This window comes from Anomaloglossus baeobatrachus, chromosome 6, assembly GCF_048569485.1.
Source record: "Anomaloglossus baeobatrachus isolate aAnoBae1 chromosome 6, aAnoBae1.hap1, whole genome shotgun sequence".
Lineage (NCBI taxonomy): Eukaryota > Metazoa > Chordata > Amphibia > Anura > Aromobatidae > Anomaloglossus > Anomaloglossus baeobatrachus.
Window position 1 is genome coordinate 23645051 of NC_134358.1, and position 19837 is coordinate 23664887.

Below are 19837 nucleotides of genomic sequence, written 5' to 3' on the forward strand. Positions count from 1 at the left end.
TAGTGACGTCGCTGTGACGCCGAACGAACCTCCCCCTTAGAAAGGAGGCGGTTTGCCGGTCACAGCGACGTCGCTAGGCAGGTAAGTAGTGTGACGGGTCTGAGCGATGTTGTGCGCCACAGGCAGCAACTTGTCAGTGTCGCACAACCGATGGGGGCGGGCACACGCTAGCGATATTGGTAACGATATCGCAGTGTGTAAAGCGGCCTTAAGGCACACCTGTGCAATAAACATGCTGTCTTATCAGCATCCTGATAATTCATCCACCCCACAGGTATGCTCACAAACACAAAGTTAGACAAATTTATGAACAATGAGCGATAAAGGCCTTTTGTATACACAGAAAAAAGGCTTTGCTCTCAGCGTTCAGCTCATGAAAAATGGGAGCAAACACAAAAAAGTGTTAAGTTTCTATTTTTGTTAAGTTTATATTCATGTGTGAACAGCCTCAGTCACAGTCACAGTCCAGACCGAAATCCGCCGAGAATCTGTGACAAGACATGAAAATTGCTGAACGCAGACGTCTCCATCCAATCTCCGTACAAGAGCCGTGTGCGAAGAAGAGAAAAATGTCACCTCTAGATGTGTGAAGCCGGTAGGGACAACCCTCCCCCCAACCACCCTCCCCCCCCCAAAGACTTGCAGTGAAAAGTGGCCCTACTAAGTACTGACTCGGGGCAAATGCACGTCACAATTTTCAGATTTACAATATTTAGAAAATCAAGTATTATTCCTGTACACTTCACAAATACTTGTACTTCGTCATAGCATAGATCACAAAAAAAGTCCCAATAGATTGCAAGCCCCCTCCTTGCATGTCAATGTAAAATTTCCCGTTGGCAATAGGACCCAACTGAACTATTCCGAAAAGCAGCAATTGGGACACAGCAACAGTGAAACCTTTTCTGAATTATTCCTCCTTCGAGAGCGACACTGCCTCATTTTCCTCTTGGTCCCACCAATCTTAGGATCCAGGGAAGGTAGGACCACCAGTGGGAATGGACCCCGACTGTAGACAATTACCATGGATAATGAGGCATCATGGGGGATCTTCAAGTGTAACAGCTAAAATCAAAAAATAATTTGTCCGAGAAGAATGACGACAAGAAAGAATTTGCTTCTGTTTGTGTCTACAGCACAAAGAGCTAAAAAAGGGAAAAATATTTCAAAAATGCTTTTTATAGTCAAAAGAAAAAACAAATATGCAGTAGAAAGTTAAGACATAGCTGGTGAGCGGAGGTAAGAAGTCAGGACACGTTACAAGTTGTATTCATCCGTGGGATGTTCCCTTATGATCACACATCCTCGATGGCAAAGACCATCTAGAGGGGCAAGATGGAGAGTGGGTCACTGCAGGGGTCAAGGTAACAAACCACTCTGGATCAGGGACCATTCCGCACTCCAAAAACTAAGATCAAGACCCCTTTACCACGACAATTAACAAGGGCAAAGCTTTTGAGACACAGAAAACAGTGAAGACCCATAAGCTTGGGTCGAGAATGAAGGGTTCCCAAGATTTCGTAAAGCACATAACCGGCAATGAAAAGCGTCAAGCAGGGAAATATCCCAAGTATTTCTTCTTCGGAGCATCTCCCAGCGACAGAACACCTTTCCCGACTTTTCTGGGAGGCACCGAATTCGTGAGGTCGGTAGGTTGACTTTACATTTTTAGCATTGCCCCAAAAAAGCTTTGGAAGGGAACAAAATTCACTAGTCTTCTTGTTTTGTAGGGATGAAGAAGAATTTGGCTAGTGATGCCAAAAAAAAAAAAAATGCAAAAGTTGAAAATTTACAGAGATCTAGATCGGAACCACACATGTCTATATCTCAGTAATGCGGGCTCAGGCTTTGGGCCTGCAACTTAAAGAGTTCACAAGTTTGCAAAGACATTAATGTTTTCACCCTTCTATTAAATTTTCTTCTAGTCGGTCTCATCTCAATTCAGCGATAACGACTGTAGGTGGCAACGACTCGTGTATTTAGCCCATTCTCACCTAGACCATGTTTAGAAGGGTTCGTTGCTGGAAATCTTGGAGTCTTCAAAATGGGGCCGTGCACTGAATGTTGTCCAAGATTTCCAACATTTCAAGGGAAAAAAAAAAAAATCCTCATTTGTGAACGCTGTATATAAGAAGCACTTTAGCAGTCTGGGTCTTCTAATGCACTGGTCATACAATATTCATGTAGAGAATACTCTAAAGTGACGAGAGTTTCAAGCGTCGCTAATATCTTGGCAATTCCAATATCACCGAATACAAGAGATGCAAGAAATCCAGATGCCATACCTCAGACTCGCTACTCTGGGGTCACTGGTCCAGGTCTAGCCTTCTGCTTGGACTATGTAAGGGTTAATAAAGGAGAAGGAGAACTAAGACGTAAGCTACTCCATAGCAATAACAAAAGGTGATGAACCGGCCTAGCCCTAGCGCCGGAAGCCATTGCCGAAAGCGTTGGCCCCCTTGAGATTATTCCAGAAAATGAAGTATTGCTCTTAAATAAAAATTATTGCAATTACACGTTTATTTCCTTTGTGTATTTGGGGAAAAAAAAAAAAGGCAAATTGGACAATTTCACACCGCCCAAAAATGGCCCAGACAAAACTGTTGGCACTCATCTTAATATTTGGTTTCCCATCCTTTGCCTTTGGAATAAATCCCTTCCATCAGTCGCCTCCTAAAACCATCCACAAGCTGCTTCCTCCTCTCCCCTGGAATCTCGGACTCTTATTTATAATGTCTCCAGGTTCTCTCATATCTGAAGGCCTCTCCTCTCCCCTCTCATATCTGAAGGCCTCCCCTCACTGCTCTCATATCTGAAGGCCTCCCCTCACTGCTCTCATATCTGAAGGCCTCCCCTCACTGCTCTCATATCTGAAGGCCTCTCCTCACTGCTCTCATATCTGAAGGCCTCCCCTCTCCCCTCTCATATCTGAAGGCCTCCCCTCACTGCTCTCATATCTGAAGGCCTCCCCTCACTGCTCTCATATCTGAAGGCCTCTCCTCACTGCTCTCATATCTGAAGGCCTCTCCTCACTGCTCTCATATCTGAAGGCCTCTCCTCACTGCTCTCATATCTGAAGGCCTTTCCTCACTGCTCTCATATCTGAAGGCCTCTCCTCTCTCCCCTCTCATATCTGAAGGCCTCTCCTCTCTCCCCTCTCATATCTGAAGGCCTCTCCTCTCTCCCCTCTCATATCTGAAGGCCTCTCCTCACTGCTCTCATATCTGAAGGCCTCTCCTCACTGCTCTCATATCTGAAGGCCTCTCCTCACTGCTCTCATATCTGAAGGCCTCTCCTCACTGCTCTCATATCTGAAGGCCTCTCCTCTCCCCTCTCATATCTGAAGGGCTCTCCTCACTGCTCTCTCATATCTGAAGGCCTCTCCTCTCCCCTCTCATATCTGAAGGGCTCTCCTCACTGCTCTCTCATATCTGAAGGCCTCCCCTCACTGCTCTCTCATATCTGAAGGCCTCTCCTCACTGCTCTCATATCTGAAGGCCTCTCCTCACTGCTCTCTCTCATATCTGAAGGCCTCTCCTCACTGCTCTCTCATATCTGAAGGCCTCTCCTCACTGCTCTCTCATATCTGAAGGCCTCTCCTCACTGCTCTCTCATATCTGAAGGCCTCTCCTCACTGCTCTCTCATATCTGAAGGCCTCTCCTCACTGCTCTCTCATATCTGAAGGCCTCTCACTGCTCTCTCATATCTGAAGGCCTCTCACTGCTCTCTCATATCTGAAGGCCTCTCCTCACTGCTCTCTCATATCTGAAGGCCTCTCCTCACTGCTCTCTCATATCTGAAGGCCTCTCCTCACTGCTCTCTCATATCTGAAGGCCTCTCCTCACTGCTCTCTCATATCTGAAGGCCTCTCCTCACTGCTCTCTCATATCTGAAGGCCTCTCCTCACTGCTCTCTCATATCTGAAGGCCTCTCCTCACTGCTCTCTCATCTGAAGGCCTCCCCTCACTGCTCTCTCATATCTGAAGGCCTCCCCTCACTGCTCTCTCATATCTGAAGGCCTCTCCTCACTGCTCTCATATCTGAAGGCCTCTCCTCACTGCTCTCATATCTGAAGGCCTCCCCTCACTGCTCTCTCATATCTGAAGGCCTCTCCTCACTGCTCTCTCTCATATCTGAAGGCCTCTCCTCACTGATCTCTCTCATATCTGAAGGCCTCCCCTCACTGCTCTCATATCTGAAGGCCTCCCCTCACTGCTCTCTCATATCTGAAGGCCTCTCCTCACTGCTCTCTCTCATATCTGAAGGCCTCTCCTCACTGCTCTCTCATATCTGAAGGCCTCCCCTCACTGCTCTCTCATATCTGAAGGCCTCCCCTCACTGCTCTCTCTCATATCTGAAGGCCTCCCCTCACTGCTCTCTCATATCTGAAGGCCTCCCCTCACTGCTCTCTCATATCTGAAGGCCTCTCCTCACTGCTCTCTCATATCTGAAGGCCTCTCCTCACTGCTCTCTCATATCTGAAGGCCTCTCCTCACTGCTCTCTCATATCTGAAGGCCTCTCCTCACTGCTCTCTCATATCTGAAGGCCTCTCCTCACTGCTCTCTCATCTGAAGGCCTCCCCTCACTGCTCTCTCATATCTGAAGGCCTCCCCTCACTGCTCTCTCATATCTGAAGGCCTCTCCTCACTGCTCTCATATCTGAAGGCCTCTCCTCACTGCTCTCATATCTGAAGGCCTCCCCTCACTGCTCTCTCATATCTGAAGGCCTCTCCTCACTGCTCTCTCTCATATCTGAAGGCCTCTCCTCACTGATCTCTCTCATATCTGAAGGCCTCCCCTCACTGCTCTCATATCTGAAGGCCTCCCCTCACTGCTCTCTCATATCTGAAGGCCTCTCCTCACTGCTCTCTCTCATATCTGAAGGCCTCTCCTCACTGCTCTCTCATATCTGAAGGCCTCCCCTCACTGCTCTCTCATATCTGAAGGCCTCCCCTCACTGCTCTCTCTCATATCTGAAGGCCTCCCCTCACTGCTCTCTCATATCTGAAGGCCTCTCGTCACTGCTCTCATATCTGAAGGCCTCCCCTCACTGCTCTCATATCTGAAGGCCTCCCCTCACTGCTCTCATATCTGAAGGCCTCTCCTCACTGCTCTCTCTCATATCTGAAGGCCTCTCCTCACTGATCTCTCTCATATCTGAAGGCCTCCCCTCACTGCTCTCATATCTGAAGGCCTCCCCTCACTGCTCTCTCATATCTGAAGGCCTCTCCTCACTGCTCTCTCTCATATCTGAAGGCCTCTCCTCTCTCCCCTCTCATATCTGAAGGCCTCTCCCCTCACTGCTCTCATATCTGAAGGCCTCTCCTCTCTCCCCTCTCATATCTGAAGGCCTCTCCCCTCCTCTCGTCTCTTCACTCTCTCATATCTGAAGGCCTCTCCTCTCCCCTCTCTCATATATGAAGGCCTCTTCTCTCCTCTCCACAGCAATTTTCAGATCTCTCCACAGGTGTCAATGGGATTTAGATCCAGACTCGTTGCTGCCACTTCAGAACTCTCCAGCGCTTTGTTTCCATCCATTTCTGGGGCTTCTTGAAGTGTTTGAGGTCATTGTCCTGCTGGAGGACCCCTGACAGTGGATGAAATCCCAGCTTTCTGACACTGGGCACTACATTGCCACCCAAAATCCTACAGTAATCTTCAGATTTCATGATGATGTCTTGCACCCAGGCCCCCAGTGCTAGAGACAGCAAAACAACCCCAAAATCTCAGACCTCCACCATATGAGACTGTAGGTGCTGTGTTCTTTTACTTTGTAGGCTTCATACAATTTATTGGTAAACAGTAGAATGATGTGCTTAACCAAGGAGCTATCTTGGTCTCATCTGTCCACAAGACGTTTTCCCAGAAGGATTTTGGTTACTTACGTATATTTTGGCTTTTTTCTGTCTGTGTCAGCAGTAGGGTCCTCCTGGGTCTCCTCCATAGTGTTTCATCTCATTCAGATGTGGACAGATAGTCCTCGCTGTCACTGATGCCCCCTGAGCTGCAGGACAGCTTGAATTTCTTTGGACCTTGATTGGGGTTTCACCACCATCCGGACTATCCTGCAACCTTAAACAATTTTTCTTTGCCCGTCCATGACTAGGGAGATTAGCTAGAGTCCCAATGGTTGTAGACTTCTTAATTATCATGCGCACCATGGACAAAGCAACATCAAGATCTCTGCAGCTGTACTTGTAACCTTGAGATATTGATATTTTTCAACAATTTTGCTTCTCTGACAGTTCTTTTTTTCTGTTCTCTATGCCTAGTGTGGCACATAAAGACTGCACAATGTAAAGATTAATTCAACTTCTCCCCTTTTATTTGGTTTCAGGTGTGATTTTCATATTGCCCACACGTGTTACAGTTACAGGTGAGTTTGAATGAGCATCACATGCTTGAAACAAGTTGCTTACTCACATTTTTGTCTGTCCCATTTTTGGGCTTAAGTCTGAAATTATGTCCAGTTAGCCTTTGTGTGTATTGAACACAAAAAAAAAAAAAAAAAAATAAAAAAAAGGAAATAAACATTTAAAAACAAAAGCATGTGTAGTTGCAATAATTTACTGGGAGAAATAATTCATTTTCTGGAACAGATTCAAGGGTGCCAACACTTTTGGCCAGGACTAACTGGTTTGGCTGCTGCCGCACTAAAACAAGGGAAGGGGCTAATCCAGAGACCCCAGCGGTCGGCCAAATTGACTATAAAAACCAATGTTGACTGCAGTCAATGGAAAACTAGTGCAAGGCACAAACACGGATGGTCTACAATGCTACAAGATGGTCAGCTGGTTACAACCATCAAGGACATATCCAGAAGTGCTTACCTTGGGTACAATACAGTTTTGCATAATGACCTTCTCAATAAAATCCCAAAAATGTCCCATTTACGGGGAATACTGATGAAAGAAATTAAGTGATTTTCCATGAGAGGTGCTAGCACACCGCTACCCCTGGTGTTAATGTAAATCATTTGGTCCCTTTTTGCAGATTAGCCTGGAGGCTTGCATTGCCCTATATGCACAACTGATAAAAAAAAAAAGAAAAAAAAAAAAGGAGTCAAATTGGCAGTTTTCGGATCTTTGGGCACTTAGAGGCTGTGAAACACTATGCATGTCCCCGTCAAAAATCCTCGGAGGCTGTCCTAATGTACCAAGTCCTGCCCACATCCTTATATGGTAGTCAAGGGAACTCCCCTGCTCAGGACCTCATCTATGTAAACCAGAGAGAAAAGCCAAATCCAGGTGGGCCCACAGCTCTAGGGGACTTAAAGAACACCATGCAAGACTACAGATTTTTTACATTGGAACCATAGCGATAATCAAATCAGCTATATATCCTGATTTAGAAGAGTGGATCTAACGTATTTAATCATTTTTATATGCATTAATAAGATTCTTAATAGTCATTTTTGATAAAAGTAACATACATCTGGCCCATTAATACAGAGAATCCCATCAGAACGAGATATTCTTCCAAATTTTGGAGGGTGCAAAAAAAAAAAAAAAAAAAAAAAAAAGGGATCAACACTGCAGTCCACATATCATTGCAGTGACTGCTCATTATTCCTGTGGACTCATTAAGCAGGTAGAGGAGGCTGGAGCGCAGGGTTAGTAGATCACTCAGAGGGGAGGAAACACCATACTTCCTGTGGCATTAACCGCTTATGAGCCATTAAAAAAGGAGAACCTGACAAAGATTCGCCCATAAAAGCACAACTTTCAGATGTAGCAGAGCTGTGCACGTCGGGTGTATCTGGCCTTACATGGGACTGCAGGTTAGTGAAAAAAACAATGTCTGCGGATTACACAGGTAGACCTACATTGAGAGCTCTCTTTGTAAGCGAGCAAGAATGTATTAAAGAGTTAAAAAAAATATGCCAAATTCAGATCCGCGCCATCTGCACGGGTTAATAAAAATTAAAGGGGGTCACTTACAGGAACGGTGGTTCCAATTACAAAAGAACATCTGTCTCATAAACCCTCTGAATGAGCGAGACACGTGCAGATCTTACCAGATCCACCGTCAGGAAGCGGGCCGCGTGAATAGGAAGCCTCCGACACCTCAGCCCAGCAGGAGCGCGGTCCTAGTGGTCCCGGGTCCTGATCCGGACCCCCGTTTGTTTGCAGGGCGCACACCAGCTCATTGGCTGCGGGTTACGGAGGGAGGGTCTGGAGTGGCCAGGAGGCTCGCACTGCCCTCCTACCTCTGCCGCACAGGACACGCCATGTGAAAAACAACACACACGCTGCACAATGACGATGAATGAGATCAGCAGCCATACAATGAACAGAGGCCGCAGCCGATCATTGCTGGGAGCCTGCGGGACATTTCTCACCGAGGGGAGGACGAATATGTGCAAGGCGCAACAACAAGACGTGATCTGATCAGCAGGTTTAACCCCATGAGAGACAGGAGCAGCTCATCACATCTGTCATAAATATGCAGAACAAGCCAGAAGACCAACCAATAATGTGCTATACACAGCGAGATCATGTACCCAGACCCGAAGTGATCTATTCATAACTATAGTGTACATAGAAAAGAAAAAAAAGACAAGAGTCCATAAAGATTCAAAAGGGGAAGAGAAAAGATAAGAGGAAGGGATCCATACACACAGTATTTAAGGCTCCCTCCCCTTTTGGGAGGTGCCTTTACAACAAGGTTCCTGTTCTGCTTTGTGTTGCCACCTGTGCTCAGTATCCAGTACACATGTCCTGTGGCCACATCAATGCCTGGCCATTCTGCCTGCACCAAAACATGACTATCTGCACCGTCTGTCCTGTCTGATCCAGTACCTGAATCTGCTGTGGCTCATGGACCTGTTCAGTCCATCTCCTGTATCCAAATAAAATAGGGGGTAACTCCGGCACACTAATCGTTTCCAGTGGGTATTTGAAGTAAATACACGAAAAAAATTGATTTCAGATCCTTTTTTTTTATTAGTGCAAAAAATCGTGAAGAAAGTGCTGTACAAAATAATGTCCGCCAGGTGACGACGTTTCGGCCTGAAAGGCCTTCCTCGTTTCGGACAGACTGGATACCCCCTTTTTATTAACGTTTTTTTCTCCTGAGCACCTATGTGAGGTGACGCGAGGTCTTCTCTCTACAATTGGGCATCTCCTGTATCCATACCTGCCTCCTTGACAGTTTGGGGTCAGCTGCTACTCTACCAGGGACTGCCCTGGAGCGGTACCTGGTGGCTACCAGCAAGCCTAACCTCACCAAAGGCTGTAATGAACCTGGGAGCTGCTTAGTTACAGCCCTCCAGGGTAAGCCCAGCCCCGTGCGTCACACCCACATGCATGACAAGCAGTATTATAGTAGTTCTATTGTTGTACATAGAGGGCAGTATTATAGTAGTTATATTCTTGTACATAGAGGGCAGTATTATAGTAGTTATATTCTTGTATATAGGGACACTATTATAGTAGTTATATTCTTGTATATAGGGACACTATTATAGTAGTTATATTCTTGTACATAGGAGGCAGTATTACAGTAGTTATATTCTTGTACATAGGGGCAGTATAAGGCTATGTGCGCACGTTGCGTAAATACATGCAGTTACGCTGCGCTTTGTAGCGCAGTGTAACTGCATGCGTCCTGCGTCCCCTGCACAGTCTATGGAGATTGTGCAGGGGCTGTGCGCACGTGGTGTATTAGAGCGCAGCGCTTCGGCTGCTGCCCGAAGCGCTGCGTTCTAAGAAGTGACATGTCACTTCTTCCGTGCGCTTTGCCGGCAGCCCCTGCTCTGTCTATGGCAGGAGCTGCAGGCAGAGCGCATGGAATCGGCTTTTTTTTTTTTCTCTACGGACATTTTCTGCAGCGATTTGAAGCGCACGTGTGCTCTTCAGATCGCTGCAGAAATTTCGGCAGGGCTTGTACACAACGTGCGCACATAGCCTTATAGTAGTTATATTCTTGTACATAGGGGGCAGCATTTGTGGTAAAAAAAAAAAAAAAAATTAAAGTCACCTTTGCTCACACCTACATTTAAATTGTACTATTAGCCCATTCCCGTATAGGACATATGTAGCTTCCCAATATACAGAAGTCCTGTCAACCCTTATGGATACAAAGGTACTTTTCTATTCCTTTGCCAGGTAGGGAGCAATATGCCACTTTTCTCCCCAATACCTGCTGCAGGTATCCAGCATTACCGTATTATGGTCCCATGTTAGTACAAGCATACAGCAGTACAATGGAGGACCGCAGAACGTCCGTGAAGCGGGGTCAGTCCTGAAAAAGTGTAGGACAAGCCTGAAAAAAAGGGAATCCGGAGTCTGCGTGCTCCGGAGCAGGTCTATCCTCTTTACTGAGCGGAGAAGCTTGATTGAAGTGGATCCACAGGGGACCACGGTCTCCGATCACGGCTGAGTGAACGGTGAGTGAATAATACATGCAAACAAGACAAAGCAAAAAAATAGAACAATGGTCAGAGCAGCTCCTCTCCATACTCATCCACATTGTTGATTTATCAAAATGCAGTTTTACAGCAATTTACAAGAAACCAGGGACACAAAATGGACAAAAAATTGCTGGTGAGTATCCACCAAACTGTAGAATGGATAGGACTGCTGTAAGCAGGTTGCTCGATCGGATCGAGTTGACCCTTTTTCCGGTTTTGTACTTTTGCTTTTTTCGCTTCTAGTAAAAAGTCTCCAGGCCAAGGCTACAGGGAAGGCAGCGAGGATAGGTGGAAGAGTTCACAAACTTGAGTAGTATTCGACACGTGTGAAGACCAAGAGGATTGTAAATCCACGCACTTTAGACTTTTTGCTACAGATTAACTGGCGATTCCATGTCTATCCATCCCCACACATGAGGTCTCTTCGGGCGTCGTCTGTCCCTTTGGCCCTTACGGCTGGTGTCATACATGAGGAGCACAAGCGCTTGTTGCGTGCTTCTATAGGATTTCCTGAAATTGAAGATCGGTGCACAATGGCACGTTCAAAAATAAGGACCTGGAAAAGACAAAAAAAAAATCTGCAGCATTTGTTGATACTGAACAGTTGAGGTGGCACCGGGCTGAGCTTCATAAGTGGTCATCAGGGTTCATCTCAGAAATTCTGAATCTTCCAGTGGTATTCGTGACTCCATGACCATTGGGCACCATTTGCACTGGTAACTGGACATTGGTGTCAACGATTGGGCAAGTAGGGTCTACTAGGGAGTCTAGCTCCATCTTCAGTCTAGTACTATGGAATAGTCTGTGGTTTTCATCCCCACATGTCCAAATTTTCCAACACTCACATTGGGCTAGAGATGATCGGACTCGGGGAAGTTCAGTTCTTCGGGTGCAGCCGGACTTTATCTAAAGTTCGGTTTGGGACCTGGCCTTGACCGGAACCCCAATGGAAGTCACTAATTGGGCAGTTCAGGGCTCTGTCCACATGTAGGCAACTGACAACTTACGGGGCAGGTGGTTGGGATTTTACCAAATTTTTGTGTGCGCACACTACCTCCTGCTGTTACCCCCAGTGTGTGCCAATCAATGACTGCAAGTGGCTCACACTGGGCTGAGCACCGAGCGTACCCGAGCACTGCAACGCTCATGTCAGTGTTTTGCAAACGTAGAGCACCTGGACCCTTTTTTATGCAAAGTGTATGTGTCACCCAGGGATAAGGGGTACTCAGATCCAGGCCAAGGGGTCACTTCTGTGAGTATCACAGTGGCGTGACCCAGTCTGATCCCAGGCTCCACAGCATAAAGGGGATTAGGTAAGGGAGATTGTCCGTGATGCCACCCGTGGGTTGTGGTGATTAGATGGTGGCACCACCGCTGCCTCTGGGGACCGTGCCCGGGACTGATTGTGTGGGGCAGCAAGGTGGAATCCCCTCCACGGGTAGGGGAGTTGTAGTCCCGGGGCCCAGTTGGGAGTTGTGGTGGTGGCAGGGATTGCAGGGAATAGGACACACAGTTCGGTTATAGTGGTGCTGGATGAAGCTGGATTGATGTGGAGGGTCAGGAATGCAGATGGAAGAAATACTCAGTCTTTTGTAAACCAGATTGCTGGTAACTGGTGCACACAGATGCTGTGAGGACGGGTCCCACACCAGTGTGTGTAACTCAGGTGTTGTTCTCCTGCCTGATGTCTGTCTGTTTTGTACACAGGTCCGGACTGGGTCCCAACAGTCGGCACCGGGGGGCCACTACCCTCTCTCGGTCCACTTCGGGTCCCACAAGCGGCTGGCCTATTCCTGAGGCCCTTACTGCCACTTTTCCTAGCCCCACACAGGGGCTGCTTCCAGACCTCTCTCCTCCTGCAGACTGACTACCGCTCAAACTCTGCTCTTTCTAAGCTCCTCTCGCCCCCCTCCCTTTTCCTGGGGAGGAGGGTGAGTGGGGCCTGATTGGCTGGTGTGTATCGGTGTGGGAAACTCCCCAAGGGAGAGTGAGATCTGCACCAAAAAGATGGATGCAGACCTGACACCCTGGTTTTGCCAGGGCGGCACATGTGCGTTTCATCCGATCACCAAACCTTGCTCATCTCTACTGAAGACTCCAGAAGGGCGTGAGACAGATGAGCGCACCACAACTTTCCAGTAGTTCTACAATTCTTCTAAGGGTTGGGGGTAAAATAAATAAAAGTCTCAGCATGCCCCTAAAACCTGCCCAAACTACAACGAAGATGCAAGTTACCCCTCAAGTGTTTGCAACCACTGATAAAATGACCACTTTTGGAAAACAAAAAGCAAAAGGAAGATAGAAAAAAAAATAAATAAATAAATAAAATCAGCTGCATGAGATCTTTGCATTCACAAAGGCAGAGAACATTGTGTGCCGGGTCCTCTGCTCGGAGCAGACAATATGACAGCGCAGTAATTAAGTTTTGTCTAATAAGGCAGAAACGAGACACAGGAGGTCGTGCACAGAACAGATCCATGTACGCAGCGCAGGACTCCAGCGTCTCAAGGGCGTCTGTCACCAGAATGCTAAAGAGCGGCGCTAAAACGTGGTCCGAGCTTGTGGTATGATGAGAGTCACAAAATCACAGCAACAGTGACAAAGGGGAAAGATGGCGACCCTAATGTCAGCCAAAGGTGGAAAGATTTTATGGCTGCTCCGACAAAAATAATAATATCATCCGAGGACCGAGGCTCCGGACTTAGGGAGGAAATCTAACAGATTACATGATCACACGACACGTGATCAAGGACAGGTGACATTAGCGCCTGCAAGGACCTTATTACAGCCCTATATGCTTAAAGGGAATCCGTCAGATGCAATATGCAGTGAGAACCACGAGCAGTTCTGGGTGCCTATTGCTAATCCCGGCCTAACTGTCCCTGTATTTAGTAGCATAGGTAAAGAGATCTTTAGAAAAAATATTAATGAAGATATTTTATTATATGCAAATGAGCACGGGGACTAGTCCCAAAGGCGATACATCTCCCGACTAGTCCGTCCTCTTAGCATGTTAGTATACCCACAGGGGCGTGAAAACATGCTATTCAATGCAGCATCACCAGTAGTGCCGTGCGTACCTGTGCCCGCAGTGAACACTGAAGCTGAATCGTCACTTCCGGTCATGTGCAGTAGACCTCTCTGAAGCTGCGTACCTCTGGCTTCATACTGCACATGACCAGAAGTGCGGGGCATTCAGAAGAGCGGTCACAGGTACGCGTGTCACCGCTGGTGATGCTGAATTGAGTAGCATGTTAGTATGTTTCTGTGGGCGTGCTGCTATGCTAAGAGGGCAGCTAGTCGGGGGATATAACGCCCTCGGGACTAGTCCGTGGCCTCATTAGCATATCAAAAGGACCTTTAAAAATACTTTCTAAAGATCTCTTTATCTATGATAGTGTATACAGGGACGGTTAGGCAGGGATTAGTAACATGCACATAGAACTGCTGGTGGCTCTGGGTGCATATTGCACCTGACAGGTTCCCCTTAAAATTGACTCCAAAGTCCCAAGAGTCCAATCACTGCTTCAGCGGGTCATCAAGGATCTGCAGAGCAAAGCCACAAAACACAAGTGACCCATTTTAATTTCAGAAGATGGGGGTTGGGAATCTGCCCCCCCCCCCCAAAGTTACTGAAAAGGTTTCAATGTTGCAAAGAAATATGTCAAAAGTTCCCGGTCACGTATCTTTGGGGTGATTCATGCAATTTTTTCTTGTAGGTGGTACTTTGCTTTTTAATTTTGCAAAAAATAAGCACAGGTGATGTTACTATTGCACCAATTCCTCACTTATGCAACGGCACGCTGTGCATGGAGCATATGGGTACAAGATGCACGCGGTCTCCGGGCTGCGGAGCGAGCGTCATGTAGTGGGAGCGTGTGCCCGGTCCAGGCTTTGCACAGGAGGGTAGCGCTAATCACAACATTTTATTTCCAGCCCATTTACTGTGTCAGGGCTCATTACCAGCACAGATTTCACTACTGGTGCCTTCTGAGCATCTCTAACCAGGTGAGAGGCTCCTTGTCAACAAGGCGGATGGCCTGCGATACAATTATGACGGATAACGTCCAACATCTTGGAATGTAGTGGATAAAAAAAAAAAAAAAAATAGAATGCAAAACAATTCAGGATGTCACTTCAGCGCACAGCAAGGGTAACATCTGGACTGGTATAGACTAAAGGCCCTGGCGATCGGGAGAGGGGACACCTCCTGCAACTCACCGAGTCTATACCCTACTCTCGTAAACATCCCTATACGAGTCTCTCACCCAGTTTCCATCACGTGTCTAGGCCAATGCTGTCCCTAAACTCACCACTGCAATAATACAAAACACAAGATAAGAACGACAGAGGGTAAATAGACCACAAAAAAAAAAAAAACCCACTATGCTACTACAATGCAGCTGAGCACCACAGCTGCAATGGTTATGACTCCTCAGTTTCTTTCAAAGTCAGGTTCCTTCCAAAGTGGACAGCATAGAATGAGAAACTATAACCGGCATCAGATTGTAAGATACATAACTTTATAGCAAAGAGGAGTGTTCACAACTGAGTTGCACCTGAGATTAAGGCTACAAAGGACAGCCAGGGAGAGAGAGTCCTAAACCCCTATAGCGCTAAAAAGAAAAACAGATTCACTCACATATAAAAGTTGAATACCTGCACATAAGGCACTGTGACCATCTGGTCCCAGACGGCTTTCTAGAGTGGGAGACACATGACGCTGGACGTGCGTCCAAACCAATGGGTATGGATGTTGTATCAGTCTAGAGATTAGGTCTATGCTTAAGCATGGTCTTCAGATTCTCACATACCCGGAAATATCCATGGTCATCCATACTGTGCACATATTCTCAAAGAAAGAAATTATCGGCTCCCAGGCACCATGTTCAGAAAACAAAAGATTTGGACATGTACAACATGAAAATGGTCAACTGACAAGTTTGACCACCACTTATCTAATGTGTAAGGTCTTCTTAATCCAAAAAGTAACCTGTAGACATTTTTATGGTTCCATGGATAAAGGGTCTAACCTACAGATTACTATTAGCCAACAACAACCCTTTTCAACTGGTCTGGCCAGAGAACTTCACGACTATGCAGAAATATGGCTGTCCATGTGCCCTCCAGAACAGGAGCCATTCTCAGAATGGCTCTCCCTTCCGATTCAGGTCATCGATCATGGGGCACCTCATAGGAGGTCTAAAGGATCCAAGAGAGCTGATGGACGGTGGTGGTCTTCACAAGACAACACTTTTTTGAAGGCTTCTGCCTAGCATCAAGCACTACTGATGACAGATGTCACAGTCCCAAGGACTGATCACAGTGGAGTCATGGAGAACTTAACAAGGTGGAGACCTAAGGTTGGAGTTGAGAAGTCAAACTCCGATCATGGAGAGGTCTAAAGTCTTTGGTAGGAAATTTGAGGCTTCTGCTCCAATTCTTCAATGGAGGGTGTGAAAGAAAGGAAAAAAAAAAAAATCCAATTTTGGAGGTCTTGACATTGCATCCCCATCTAATAGATTTCTTTGAAACCTGGTAACGGGGTGAAGGGCTTCTGACAAGGACAGCGACCTCTCCGGAGCTCATTCGGAAGGTTCTTTTAATCTTCCCACTCCTCTTAGTAGTCAAATACCAACACCCGGATCCAAAACCAACATGTGTGAAAAGAGGTCTTTACAAGAATAATCCAAACAATTAATCTGTTGACAAAAACAACTCTTGAATGAAAAGTTCCGAAGCCGAGAGCACAATGCGGCCATTACCAGCGATAAAGCCTCCGCTTACCGGCGAACAATGGAGGGCTTTCACACAGGAATGGAGTTCGCTGCGGGAAAGCCCTGCTCTGGCATTTTTAAGATATTTCTTCAGATAAATATTAGTTTGTAGTAAGCCCGGTCAGGAAGCAGAGGTTGCTAGAACGGCAGTTTTTGCATTGTGGGAATCGGGAAATTTCTCAATCTATGCAGCCCGGGGATCGCAATAAGGGGCCACATATCTGACCAAAATACATGGACGGGCAAAAGGAAAAGTGCATTGCAAAATATAAAAAAAGTTGCCTTATGGTTTTGTTGGTTTGGGTAAAAGGACAGCAGAAGACAATGCAAGTAAAGCGGACACCGTGCAAGAAGAACATGAAGCCATGAGGAGGGGTCCGAGCAGCCATTGTGTGTCCAAATGGGCAGCTGGAGACATAGTATGTGTTACCAGTGCAGAACTAGAAGCAGCACTATGGAGGACAATACACAGCAGCACCGAGCAGTGACAGTGTGAATCCAGCTCTGGAAGGAGGAGAACAATTGTGTCCTCTGCTTGTTTCCTCGCCCTGCTCAATCAACCACCTCTTTCCATAGAGTACAACAGGAGGGGGAACCCAACACTGCAAGCGGCATACACCTTCTCTTCAGTAAGATGCAGCACAGCTGTTGGTTTCCCCCCCCCAGAGTAAATAACTTCATGATACAGTGGGAGGGGGAAGAAGAGGCTCATAAGTGGAGAAGCAAAGAGATTCTCTGATTTAAAAAAAAACAAAAAAAAAAAAAAAAAAAAAAAAACACACTAGGTAGAAATACCAAGCAAATGACGAAGGGAAGATAATGACCCCTGTCCAAACCTACCGCTGGTCCCTGGGGTCCCCCTGGTTCTGGTCCTATACACCGAGCCAGATACCTGACCCTAGGTATCCCTAGTGCTGGCCCCTAAATAAAGGAATAGATGGAAAGCGATCCTCATCAACCCCACTAACCACAATAGACGACAAGGAGGAGACACTGGAAAATGCACGAACTATTTATCTCCAGATGACTTCGGTTCAGCAACGATACCACAGAGGAGAGTACAAGCCACCTGCTTGCAACCAATTCTTCAATGAACTGAAAAGATCACCAGCACCAGTCCAAAGAAGGAAGGGGTAATTAAACATCAAGGGAATACTGATAATCAGCAGCTGGGTGGATGTGGAGCTCCTGCTGGGTCCAACAGATGAATCCAACAGGAAAGCTACCTATACCAATGAATACTGACAGCAGGAACAAAGAAAAGTGAAGTAGCATTCTGCTCAGCCAAATGCTGTGATCTTCTATGGCCAGAAACCACATGACTCACCTGTAACAAAAATATATTGCAACATTTGTATAAATCGCGTGCACTAGATTTATGCAAACTTTGTTGAAAACACAGTTCCGATTTACAGTATTTGGAGCTAAAATTTCTGACGGCAAAATAAAAGTTAACTGAGAATATATCAGTGAGCTCATCCTGATTGAGAGTTTAAAGCTAGAGATGAGTGAGGGTGCTCGCCCCTCGATCAGGCATAGAGTACAGAATATAATGGACGTCAATGGGAAACTTGAGCATTTTTAAACTCCGATGCTCGACCGAGTTACGAGCACGCTCGCTCATCACCATGCAGAGCTCCTCGCAGTTGATTTGTCACCACAAACTGAGGCAATCTAATCATATCGGAGTTCAGAAACAAACAAAAATAAAATCATGAATAATCTAACTCCCCCGACAAACTCACTGACAGATACTCAGTTAACTCGCTCTGCAGTTAGAAATAGACTGTGCAGCACATTCTACAGAGGGCAATGATGCAAAGTTTTTAATGACACTCAATTGCAAAAACAATACCAGCACTTCCAAAATACATTTATGGGCGGAGGGGAGTTCATTCCCTGTAAATGTTTTCTTGGAGTGGATATACTTAAAAATGTACAAGAAAAATCTTATTTTATGCAAATTAGGTCACAAGCAAGGCAATATTCGGTCTCTGGTTACTAAACCTGCTCCAGCTCGCACCAGTGTGTATGTGGCACACAGATCCATCACTTGCACTGGACATCATTGCGCATGCGCAGCAATGTCTGCTGTCGGCATGGAGGTACAGCACGTGCACCACTTAGGCATGGGATTGTAAAGCAACATTGAATACCCCCAGGGCCACACGGCCTTTTGAGGTGGTTCAGGTCCTTAGTGAGCCCAGGACACAGAATATAGTCGTTGCGCATGCGCCGCTCCCGAATGCATCGTCCAGCTCTGGCCGTGCCAGATTTGGAGCCGCCTGCTGGACTCATCCAAGCTAAATAATAAGAATAAAAGTTAGTTTACTCCGTAGCACCAAAATACGTAATTACTTACCGGTAAGGTGTTTTTTCCGAACCCATGACGGCACCCTTATATCATGGTGCCATCATAGGGTGAGGAAAAAATACGTAATTACTTACCGGTAAGGCGTTTTTTCCAAACCCATGACGGCACCACGATATAAAAGGGTGCAGTCATAGGGTGAGGGAAAAAAAAAGTAACTTTTCACATGGATTAACATCTACCACCAGGCACGGTTATTGATTTAGCAGGGAGAAATCTGCTGACATTTTACCTTTAAGCGAGCGGCTGCACACGAGCAATTATCTGAAGGCTGCAGTGTCCGTACCTGGGCTGCGCGCTGGAAATGATTTCTTGCATTGTATGAGGTCACCGCTTTCCATTTGGAGTAATTGAATATTCGTCTTCGGCAGATAGAAGCTCTCGGACGCTCCGATGGGAGCGACTGCTAAAAGCTTCTGAAGAATGAAGAAAAATAAAAACAGCCGGTGGGTGCGGAGACAAGAAGGTGATTATACTCTCCGCATATCAGATGGTTAAATTTAGTAGAGGGCGCGTAGAGTTCACTTGTGTCCAAAATGCCAGGATCTTCTGCCCGGGGTCGTAACGGCTTGTGTGGAGCTTTTCAGAGTATTACACAACCAGATAATCTGATGATGGGAAAAGTCAGCGTTATCCCTCCTGAATATATCCCCAATAACCGGCTCACTCCGGCCATTCATCATGTGCAGGGCACATGCCAGCCAAGGTGCCAGGGTCTAGCGGCATTCACAAATACTGTACGTTACTTATCTGGGTCATTTAAAGCAGAGGCTCTGCATTTATTGGAGGGGGGTACGATGGTCAAGGTCAGACTGAGAGGTGGCCGCGTACAAGGCTCTATTTCTATGGGAAGACCAATAATTACCAAGCGCTGAGGAGACTGGCCAACCCCCCACAAAATAGGACTTTGCCATCCATGGAAGGAAAGAGCAACTACAATGATCAAGTTCAAGACATGACAGGCCAACAACCCACTAAATAAGACTTTGCCATCCATGGAAGAACTTGATCATGGTGGCCCTTTTCTTCTATGGATGGCAACCAAGTTCAAGAGATGACTGACAAACCACCCATAAAATAGGACTTTGTCGCCCATGGAAGAAAAGAGCCACCATGAAAAAGTTCTAGAGATGACTGGCCAACCACCCACTAAGACTTTGCAATCCATGGAAGAAGAAGTGCCACCACAACAAAGTCCTATTTAGTGGGTGGTTGGCCAGTCATCTCTTGAACTTGATTATGGTGGTCCTTTTCTTCCATGGATGGCCACCAA

At 46.5% G+C, this 19837-nt stretch overlaps 1 protein-coding gene across 3 annotated transcripts in view; it reads right to left on the reverse strand.

Annotated features, from left to right (window-relative positions):
- SLC45A4 (solute carrier family 45 member 4) overlaps window positions 1-19837 on the reverse strand; it is a 131073-nt gene that overhangs the window by 91304 nt on the left and 19932 nt on the right. Inside the window, exon 1 of one of the 3 annotated variants that reach the window (XM_075352822.1) lies at window positions 8020-8076. The exons of the other annotated variants lie outside the window; for them this stretch is intronic. The gene's annotated coding sequence lies outside the window, so the exon portion shown is untranslated. Of the gene's footprint in view, window positions 1-8019; window positions 8077-19837 lie in introns of those variants that run through there. 3 annotated transcript variants of the gene reach the window in all.